This window comes from Pinus tabuliformis, chromosome 3_2 (assembly GCF_031772625.1).
Source record: "Pinus tabuliformis cultivar Carrire ecotype Pingquan chromosome 3_2, CPIR1, whole genome shotgun sequence".
Taxonomy (NCBI): Eukaryota; Viridiplantae; Streptophyta; class Pinopsida; order Pinales; family Pinaceae; genus Pinus; species Pinus tabuliformis.
The window spans coordinates 685,581,785-685,593,640 of record NC_142302.1 but is presented as its reverse complement, the minus strand read 5'-3'; positions in this window follow the sequence as shown (position 1 = coordinate 685,593,640).

Sequence of the window (11,856 nt, the reverse complement as noted above, 5' to 3'; positions counted from 1 at the left end):
CAATATATAATGTATCCTAATGTAAGCGTTTTTGATGCTAATTTACCATCTATTAAAATTATATAATTGTGCTAATGTATTTTAACAAATAAATTCATATATATAATATCAATATAATAATATTATATATATTCGTGGTCTTTTCTTCTTCATTTATACACCTTCTTCCTTCAAATTCATGAGTTGTGATCTGCAGTTATCTTCCTCTATATTTTTCACCGAAGACTTCATAATTAAAGCGATGTCCGAGCACCCATATATATAGTGTTTTTGGTGCCAATGCGAAAAGACATGTCTCCTATAGGCAGGCCGACATGAGAGACAAATTATAGGTTGGCTTACTATCAAGAATAACATTCTTTTCTTAGAAAATTCATATCCCTTAGGTTACTTGGAGTTTCGGGCTAAATAATAGCTCACTAGAAAAGAATTATCCTCTAAAGAATGGTGTAGTCCTCTTGGTGAGATGCAACCTTTAAGGAGGTGAGAGAATATTTTTAATGTCACTGGTCCTTCCCCAAGAGTGGTCTTCTTCATCATCCATTAAGATCACTCGAGGTAAGAGATGTCATCTAGCACCCTAGAGAATTTCCCATTCTGGCCACTGCCATAAAGACATCAATGACAACCTAGATTAACAATCTCCCCCTTTGTCATTGATCAAAATATTCAAAATTTTCCTCCCCCTTTGACATAAATGGAAAATGGGGTGTCGATAGACTCCCCCTGTCATGTTTCTTCCTCTATCATGTTGCTCCCCTTGTCATACTGCCTCTTTTCTTGATTTCTTTAATGTGATGCAAGAGAAATGACCCCCATATTTTGGCGAAGGTGTTCAAATTCTTCTCATGGAAGAGGTTTTGTAAAGATATCTACAATTTTCTATTTTGTATTGATGTATTCCAACTTGATGTTTTTTTTAGCAACCTATTCATGGAGGAAGTGATATTTGATTAGAATATGTTTGGTCTTTGACTGAATTACTGGATTCTATGAGAGACTGATGGCACTAGTGTTGTCACAATATATGGTGATTGGCTATTTAATTTCTATGTTGACATCCTTCAAAGCTTACTTCATCCATAGTATCTGTGTACAACAATCTACAACAACCATATATTATGCTCCAGTTGTGGAAAGACATATAGATGATTTCTTTTTGTTGAGCAAAGATACTAGCAATCTCGCATGACGAATGCATTTCCACTGGTACTTTTTCGATCGTCCACACTTCTAGCCTAATCAACATCGGTGTAAGATGTCCCTGTAAGAGTTTTTCTTTTGGGATACCAAAGACCAAAATCAGGAGTTCCTTTCAAGTATCTAAGAATTCTTTTCATAACCAACAAATGGATTGTTTAGGAGCTGATTGAAATCTTCCCACCATTCTTAATGCTTGCATAATGTCGGGTCTTGTAGCAGTTAAGTATAGGAGAGCTCCAATTGTTGACCTATAAATAGTTTCATCTATCGAAGGGGATTCATCATATTTTCTCAATTTTCATTCTGTGGTCATCGGTGTGCTCATAGGTGAACAATCTTCCATCCCCTATATTTTAAGCATGTCATTCAGATATTTTTCTTAAGATATGAATATGCCTGTTGTGGTTTGAGATACTTGTAGTTTAAGGAAGTAAGATAAATCACCAATCATCGACATTTCAAACTCTTCTGACATATTTTGAGTAAACTCATGGCTCATATCATCGTCATTTCTAGTAAAAATCAAATCATCAACATAGACAAGAGTGACTAGTAATTTATCCTCGTCCATCTTCATGTAGAGATTACTTCCTGCCACCTTTTTTTGAAGCCTTTCTGTTTTATATAGTGCTCCAATATTGCGTACCAAGCTCTAGGAGTTTGTTTCAACACATATAATTCCTTTTTCAACTTACATACAAAGTCTTTTCCTTCTGGTAGATCAACCCTTTTGGTTGCTCCATGTAGACTTCTTCCTTGACTTCCCCATTCAGAAATGTTGATTTTATGTTCATCTAATAGACTTTGAATCATTTTGAGCAAGAAAATGACAAGAACATCCTTATATCTTCCATATGAGCTACTGGTGCAAAGGTTTCTTCAAATTTGATTCCTTCAATTTGTGAATAACCTTTACAAACAAGCCTTGCCTTATTTCTGATGATTTGTCCATATTCATTCCTTTTGTTCTTGAACACCCACTTGGTTCCAATTATATTTTTATCCTTTCGATGAGGTAAGAGCTCCCATGTCTCATTCTTCTTGATTTGAGACATTTCTCCTTCCATGGCTTCCGCCCAATGAGGATCCTTACTTGATTGAGTAAAAATTTCGGGTTCTATTATAGATAGGAGAGCAACATCATCTTTCCTTGTTGTACTTGTCATCCTTCTTTGGGTTTGTATTCCCTCATCTACATTGCCAATAATTTTCTCTTTCGGATGATGTTTTTGGAGGAATTTCACCTTTCAAGGAGTTTGAGATGCTTCTTTTCGTTTTTCTTGATCTTTTTCTTCTTTTTCAGGTTCTTCTTCATTTTCTTCAATGAAGGGGTCAACTTCATGATCTTCAATTTCGTTTTCTGGAATGGTTTCATCGATCTTCACAACAATGCTTTCCACTATTTTCTGTAGGTGATTATTGTAGCATTTGAAAGCTTTTCCCCTAGTAGATTATCTAAGGAATATTCCTTAGTCAACCCAAGAATCAAATTTTCCTAGTCAGTATTCATTAATCTTTATGAAGCATTTGATTCCAAAAATCTTGAAGTATTTTACTAATGTAGGTATTCCTTTCCATAATTCATAAGGATACTTCTCATTATTTGGTCTTAGGTGAGTTCGATTCAAGGTATAAACTGTTGTCCTGACTTCTTCTCTCCAAAATTTTTGCTGCAAGTCAACTACTAGTAACATTGTCCTCACCATTTCTTGAACGGTTTGGTTTATTCTTTCAACTACCCCATTTTTCTTGGGTGTTCTAACAATAGAGAGTTCTCTTTCAATTCCATGTACTATACATATTCATCAAATTCTTACTTTGCCTCTAAAGCCACTTGAAGAGGAAAATATACTTACTTTTCTAGAATATGTGTGGAAATGGATCTATCAGGAGCTCTACTGGATGAGGTGATCTTGGAGGTTTTTGATGAAGAAGGGGTGCAAACAGTAGACCATGAGCACATTCTTTTCAGACATCGCAAATTTCATGAACATGGACACCTTTTCAGAGACTGTCCGCTTAGTATAGAAGTAAACAGGAACAAAACTAACATAATGAAAGAAACAGACAGCTTCCAGAAGGTGGTTAATAGAGGTAAAGCAAGCAAAAGAGGACTAAAAGAACATCAAGAAGAAGGAAAAAAGTTCATTCAGAATAGATTCCAAGTGTTGGAGCAAGAGGAAGAGATTAGAAAAAAAGATCAAATAAGGGAAGGAAGTCATGTGGAAAAGGAGAAGGGAGCAAACCGGGAACAAACACAATATATTGAATATTGGAAAGAAGCTACAATGAGTGATGCAGAACAGGAAATGGATCAGGAAATGACCGAGAATGAGATGGATCTAGAGGACCATGAACTACAGGAAATTCTTGACAAAGAAAACCTAGATCGAGAAGGGTTCTTGATTCAGTGAACCACGGGAGGAGTGGATTTGTTATCTCAAGAAGAGCTCAACAAAATACAACAATTGTTTCTATGGAAAACACAGGCTCAAATGCTAGAAAGAGGAAAAACCAGTGATAAGCAGAACAACAGATGTGTGAAAATGATGAAAACTACTCTGGGACTAGCCACCAGAAACCTAGGCAAGAAAAGAGGTATAAAAAAGTAGAATGAACTCTTGATGGAGTGTGGAGAGCTGATGATTGATTTAGGTAAGATGAAAGATCTAACTAGCTACTCCTTTACAAATCTTTAATGATGAAGTTTACATCTTGGAATATTAGAGGTCTAGGGAGTAAGAGAAAGTAGAGAATGCTTAGTAACAGAATGAAACAAGAAATTTTGGATATAATTTTCATCCAAGAAACGAAATGTTCCATTCAAAAATTAAGACAAATTCATAGCAAATGGCTCAGTAGATTTGAGTTTTTTGAAGTCAAAGTAGAGAATACGGTGGGGGGCATACTGACTCTATGAAACCCCCAAAAAATAGGCATTTTGGATGCTGAGGCTACCAGAAATTATTTATCAGTAATCATTCAACCGGTAAGAGAAAGGGACAGTTTTCTAATCACAAATATTTATGGTCCTTAGAGAATAGATGACAAACTCAAATTTCTAGATTCCCTGGTGGGCCTCAGAGACAGACATGTAAATATACCTTGGATCATGGGAGGGGACTTCAACATGATCAAATCTCTTTCAGAGAATAAAGGAGGAACAAGAGCTCTTAGTAAAGACTCTTTAGCTTTCTAAACCTTTTTAGAAAATATGAATCTTGTAGAAACTAATTGGAATATTGGTCTTTTTACTTGGAATAACAAAATAGGTGGAGATTCCCATGTTGCCTCTAAGTTAGATAGATTCCTTATCTCTGAGAATATTATACTGACCGATAATGAGGTTATAGCATGAGTTCTTCCCTTTGGAGGCTCAGACCACTAGCCAATTCAATTGGATCTTAAGGGTATGGGTACTCCGAGGAACAAACCTTTCAGATTTGAAAATATCTGGCTGTCACACCCAAACTTCACCAGCAACATAGAAAAATGGTGGTCAAAAGATTTGCAGATTTAGGGGACAAGAATGTAGCTACTTCACAAAAGACTAAAGCACATCAAACTTCAGCTGAAGGAATGGAACAAGAAGGATTTCGGTAATATTTTGAGGAGAAAAAAGCTATTGAAACCAAAATGCAGATACTCAACCACGCTCTAATCACGTAAGGCTTTGATAAAGACATTAGAGATAAAGTACATAAATATCATCAAGAATGGGAGAATCTATGTAAAGAAGAAGAAATATTTTCGAGACAAAAGTCCAAAGTTCAATGGCTCAAAGAAGGAGAGAGTAACACTAAGTTCTTTCATAGGACCACCATGGCCAATAGAACTAACAATAGAATCTTTTCGGTTAAGAATGAGGAGGGAGAGCTTCAAATCTCCCATGAACCCATAGAAACTGTTTTAGTCCACCACTTCAAAGGTATAACTCAGGAGAACAATTCAGATAGAGAGAAGTTCATCGGGGAGATAACTAGTAATATACTAAAACTAGTGTCCAGAGAGGATAATTTCAACCTTAATAGACCAGTAACGGAAGAGGAGCTTAGCAAAGTCCTCAAAGAGATGCACAAGGGCAAAGCACTAGGCCCGGATGGTTTTAATGTGGACTTTTTCAAAGCTTTCTGGAATATTGTTAAGCAAGATATTTTAAATGTTGTGGAGGACTCCAGGTTAAACAAAACCATTCTAAAAGCGCACAACACATCCTTCATCACCTTGATCCCCAAGCAGGACATTGCTAAAACACCGGATAAATATAGACCCATAGCCCTATGCAACGTGGTCTATAAGATCATATCCAAGGTAGTGGCTGATAGACTCAAACATTTTCTTCCGGTTCTTGTTTCAGGGGAACAATCAGGACATGTGGAAGGCAGACAAATTCTTGATAATATCATTCAAGCTCAAGAGGAGGTTCACTCATTAACCAGTAAGAGGCAGGTGAGCATGATCATGCAATTGGATATTGTCAAAGCTTATGACAAGGTAAACTGGGCATACATCAAGAAAATGTTGATTGCTTTTGGATTCGATCATAATTGGCTCAAATGGGTAATGGCACTAGTGACCACCTCCAGTTTTTCTTTATTAGTTAATGGTTCTCCCTCAGAGATTTTCAGTCCTTCAAGAGGCCTCAAATAGAGAGATCCACTCTCTCCCTTTCTTTTTATCATCATGATGGAAGGATTGGGCAGGGCTATAAAGCTAGCGAAAGCAAGAGGAAAGATCAAATGTCTGCAACTATCTAATAATGGTTAGGCCCTGACTCACCAGAAATTTGTAGATGATACCATGTTACAGGGAATCCCCATAGTCAAAGAAGCTACTTCCTACAAAAAAATTCCAAATCTCTTTGCCATGGATTCAGGTATGGAAGTTAATCTTTCCAAGTCAAAAATCCTTTTCTTCAATACCAATATTGCCATTCAGAAAAAAGATATCCAGAATTCTTGGCTTTCAAAGGGATTCCCTTCCTTCAAAATATTTGGGAGTTCCTCTAACTGCTAAACCAATGCTCAAAATTATTTGGGAACCTTTGATCAATAAGTTGCAGGATAAAGTCAGTAAATGGATCATCAGATCTCAAAATCTTGCTGGCAGGTTAGTACTTACAAAAGTTGTTCTGCAAGCTATCCCTATTTTTATGTTATTAGCCCTCCCAGCTCCAAAAGGAGTCCTTCAGCAATTCAAAAATACTCAAAGAAACTTCCTTTGGGGCAAGGAGGAGACTAGGAAGAAATGGGCCTTAGTGTCTTGAGATAAAATTTGTAAGCACAAGATCCATGGAGGGCTAGGCTTGGATGATCAGGAGATACTCAGCAAATTTTTAGGGGCCAAAATTTGGTGGCGATGGGTTCAACATCCTAAGACTCAATGGGAAAATATTTGGAAATAAAAATATGCTAGTTCCTGGAAAAACAATGATCTCATAAGAATGTCAGGAAATATAAAGGGCTCATATATCTGGAACAAATCCTGAGAGAATAGGAGACTAGTATAAGAAAATAGCTTCTAGGAAATCAGAGAAGGAAATCTTACTCTTTTTTGGGAAGACAAGTCGCAACAAGAATCAATTATGTTAAAAGAAGACTTCCTAGATCTCAAGCAGGAATCAAATTCCCAAGGATTAATTAAGGTAAAGGACTTCTAGAATCATTCTCACCATATGGAAAAATGGAGAATCTGGAAAGACATTGAATGCAGAGATAACAATATTCTAAAAAAAAAAGAAGAGGAGCTCAGGAGAATAGTGGAAGAAAGGAAGATCTTAGTTGCAAGGGGGCAAGACCAACTAAGATGGGGCAATAACAAAGAGGGAACCTTTAATCTAAAGGAAGAAAAAGGCATTCTATTAGGACTAGATTCCCAGGTTTCAGACAAAATCTGGCAAAGCCTTTGGAGGCACCAAGGATGGATGAAAATAAAACTCTTCATGTGGTTGGTTTACCACAAGAAAATCCTGACTTGGGACAACATTAGGAAGAGAGGTGTTCTGGGGCCTTGAAGATGCCTGCTCTGTGAGGCTCAAGAGGAAACAATGGAACATTTACTCAATAGCTGCAGCTATACTTCCTAGATATGGGACATATTTGCTACAATCTTTCAGCAATCTAACAAAGACAGAGGGAGCATCATTAATACCCTCAGCAATTGGAGAAGAAATTTTTCAGACTAGAAAATTCTCACCTTAGCATGGGCTCTTACTCCAAGCTTCATTATATGCAACATCTGGAAGGAGAGGAACAAAAGAATATTTAATGACAAAAAGAAGCCCCCAGAACGCTTGTTGGAGATAATCCTGAAATAGCTCAAGGAGACAGTGGGAACCATGGCTCACAACTACCCTAAAAAACCTCCCTCAAATGAAGATTTAAGAATTCTCAGGCAGTTTGGGATTCAGGGACTCACTCCCCTAGGCCTAGACAAGAAGGTCATATCTATGGAAATGGAGAAAGATTTATGGCATCCTCCTCCGGAAGGCTATTTAAAATACAACATTGATGGGGCTTCAAAAGGAAACTTGGGAACGGTTGGGTATGGAGGTGTCCTCAGAAATGCTGAGGGAAGTATTATATTTATCTTCCATTGCCACCTAGGTATAGCAACCAACAACATGGTTGAGCTAATGGCTATGGAGCAATGCCTAGACTTTCTCAGTCAAGAGAATTGTTTCAATGTGATGATAGAGGCAGATTCTGAGTTAATCATTAATTCAGTGCAGAAAATTAATAATGGTTCGGCACCGGAGAAAATCTCTAAAAAGTGGAAACTAATTTGGGTCTTTCAAAGAATTCAGAAACATCTTCAGGGTCTCCACACGGTCAGTTTCCACCAAGTTCGCGGAAAGAAAAATAAGCTGGTTGATCTTCTTGCCAACCAGGGGGTCAACTGCACTAAGGTTAATGTTTCAATGAAGTGGCAGGAGTTGCGTCCGAGCAAACTAAGAGCTCTTTGTGGTGAGCAAGCGAAAGAAGATAGGGAAGTGTTTAGATACCAAGCCATGAAGGCGAGCTTGACTTGATTGCACTCCTCAATGTGTCATCAATATCTGGTGAATGGTTCTTTGGTGTGGAGAAAACCAGGTCTGGGAGTTCATAATCCCAGAGTAAGTGAGAGGAGGATCTCAGTTCATTGTGGGGAGCGAAATGATTCCTACAGGTCTTTGATCAGTGGAAATTCTATCTTCTTTCAGGGTTCCAGGTTCAGGTCAGGACGAAAAAATTGTGCAGGAACATTCCCAATTTTGCCGGCTGACTGATTTTCAGGAAATCGGTGTATCGGCATGGAAAACCGCCTCCGAGGTGGTTTTCGACTAATCACACCACTTTGAAGTGGAAATTCATTTTGGCAATTTCCTAGTGACGCCATTCATTCTCCAACACATGGCAAGGTGAGGGTTCCGAAAACCACACTTCATCGCACACTAATGTTAGACACATTTTGTCCGATGCAATATCATTCTCATCCGTTGGATTTAGTTGATGGGGATCAACGGATGAGTCTATTCGAGCAACTTGGTGGGGAAGGACTATTATACTCCAGTCTTTTTGGCTATGCGATATCATTCTCGACCGTCGATCTAAGTGCTTTTTGGACAATTATGACGGTTCGAGTGGTTTTGAATGTGGAGAAGCAGGAAAGTTTGCGGGCTTTTCGGGGGCCAGTTACATTTTTGTTAGTTTTTCCTTGGATTCAGGTTTTTCATTGTAAGGCTAAAAGGTTTAGTCCTCAGTGGCATGGAATCAATTTTTTATGATTCCTTAGCGTGAGGTAGACATTTGTAAAAATTGGGCTTAATGAAATAGAAGGATCCACACTTGCTTTAGCAAAAAATGATATTTCTTTAGTCAAAACTAGTTTTTATATTCTAACGGCTAGAAAACATCTCTCTTCATCTATTTAATCTAATGTTTTGATATGTTTCTTCATCTTGTCCTGAAGATGAACCACAATAGTTGGTTCGAAAGGCATCAACTAATAGTTTCTTTATGTCATTTTTACAGAAATATATTTCAACATTCATAATACTGATCATAGAAGTCTGAATTCAGATAAGAATTAATATGTTGTCAAGGATAAGCATAGATTATTTTTATGGTTTTCTTTTCTATAGGGTTAGTATCAAAATAAAAAAGAATGTATGACAAACAGAACAATATTTGTTATAAAGATGAAGTTTCAACTCGGTAAAGGAATACAAAGATTGGTAATATTGGTATATATTATGCATATAAACCTTAATTGTAAGTCTTATGAAGACAAATAGATAATATACCTGAAATAGTACTCAAAATAATAGCATAGAGAAAGAAGTGTAAATAATAATAATACATTTATAAGAGAGAGAGAAAATATATGAGTATATTATAAACTAAAGAAAAATATAACCTTTTATAGAGTTGAATAGATTAAATTATGTCAATCTCATTCCATATATATGAACAATTATTTTCTAATAAAATTTAAATATGTATAGTAGTAGAGAGAGAGAAGTGATAGAACCAAAAGTGCATTAAAGTGAATACATATATGTACTTACCAATAACAATAGAGTGCCTTCGACGTAGAATTATATGGAATAGATTTGAAAACATAGCGAACAATATAAATATATATATATATATATATATATATATATATATATATATATAACCAAATCCTAAAGGTGTATAGAAGGTTTTTCTTTTGTGAAATCCATTTAGTAAATAACAAATATTTTATATTAATATGTATAGTAAAATTGTCCAATGAAACAATGAAATATAAAACATATGAAAGAGATATGCAAAGCCATGGACGTAATGTTGTTTTCTCTAGGAATTAAAAATCATAACAAAAAGTGCATAGTGTGAATAGGAAGAATTCTTGTTATAAAATGAAAATTTCCTCAGTACAGGAAGTCACATTTTCTTGATAGGCATAAAAATAAAATTAGGAAAAGTAACATAAGTGAATAGTTCAAATCACTATCTTCATATATAAACTCACCTTTTCCCAATGAGTTTCCAAAGGGTTTGAAGGGTTTTCCATCTTTGCGGAAAGCATAATTAGATTATTAAAAAAAGAAACGTAGAAAAATTCCAACTGCTAGTAATGTCATGAGGCTAGCACCCACCAGAGAAAAGAAAAGAACGAATACCTGACACAGAAAAAACCATATCTATCATTGTTGGGTAATTGTATGTTCAAGAGTGAAGGAAAATTAATACCTTGTATGTCTGTCGAGTCATCTATGGAAATCCTTTGCAGAAGAAGGAAGAGTGAAATGATTAGCTGAAATATATATATATATATAAAATAGCATAAACAAAAAAATGAACAGAAGATAATAAGACACCCCATTATGGCACATAGATAATAAGTTAGGGACCTCTAAGACCATCTGAGATGAAAAATAGAAAATGGAAAAGTAAAATTCTCAATATAGAAGACTCGAAACACCTCATGTGGTTTAAAGAGAAAGAACGAAATAAAAAATAAAAATACGGCGTCACCATGAATGAATTTTGGTGCAAAACCAATAAATGAAAAATGTGCTTTTTATTAGGAGGAAACCATAGGGTTTGGAAAGCTATGAAACCCTTCTTGTAACCTTAATGGTTATAGAAATAGTTTGGAACCTAGGTAATGGCAGAAGAAAAATAAAAAGGGATTTGCATTCAATTTTTTTAAAAGAAAAAGTCGAACACATCAAACAACAGAGGTACTCAAATAATTACATGTTAGGTACCGGGAACACACTAAAAGGAATCACCTCCATTTTCTTCCAAAAAATTATCAATGAACATAAATATTCATTACCTCAAAAATTAAGGGAGTGTCCCAACAACCCTGCAGAAAACATAAATAGTGATATTAGACCTGCAATATATGACCTCAACTTTAAATCAATTTTAAAATCATTGTATATGACTATTGTAGGAACCAAGTTAAGGATTCTTGACTCTAGTAAAGTCCTTTACATGTTACAAGCATAAACCATACACATTCGATAAAAAAGAGAATATGCCACCCTTGAATGATATATGAAGTCAACATGCCAATAAAAAGTGGTTTAATTGCACCTGTTGGGGTTGTGATGATGAAAACAATGGGTTGTCATTGAATCTAAGAATGAAACCCTAGTTGTACAATAGCAGGACTGAATAAGGTCAACTGAGAAATAAACCAACACAATGGAAATCTTGTAAGGTCATTAAACAAATACTAAAACCATAAATTCAGTATTAACGTTGATTAAATATCCACTATCTAAGTGATTAGTTTGATCAAATTATTTATGTATACATGGAAACGAGGATGAATTTCCCACTAATGCATTGAACAATCCAGAAGTAATCCAAAGACATGTGTAATCCGATTTAATGTGAAAATAACACCATATCAAAATATATACATTACCTAGTTACCCTAGTTCATTAGATCAAGTCGAGAAACTCCTTGAAGGAAAATGTGTCGCATACAATGGTGAGCCATTATAATATTACAAATGTTTGAAAGGCCGGAGTATAATGGAATTTCATAACTAGGAATCAATGTTAATGTTGTATAAATATCTAATAATGTGGGACACCATAAAGCCCATGGCTTTTTATATAAATGTTGCGATAGAAATACATGATAAGTGAAAATATTATTCCACAT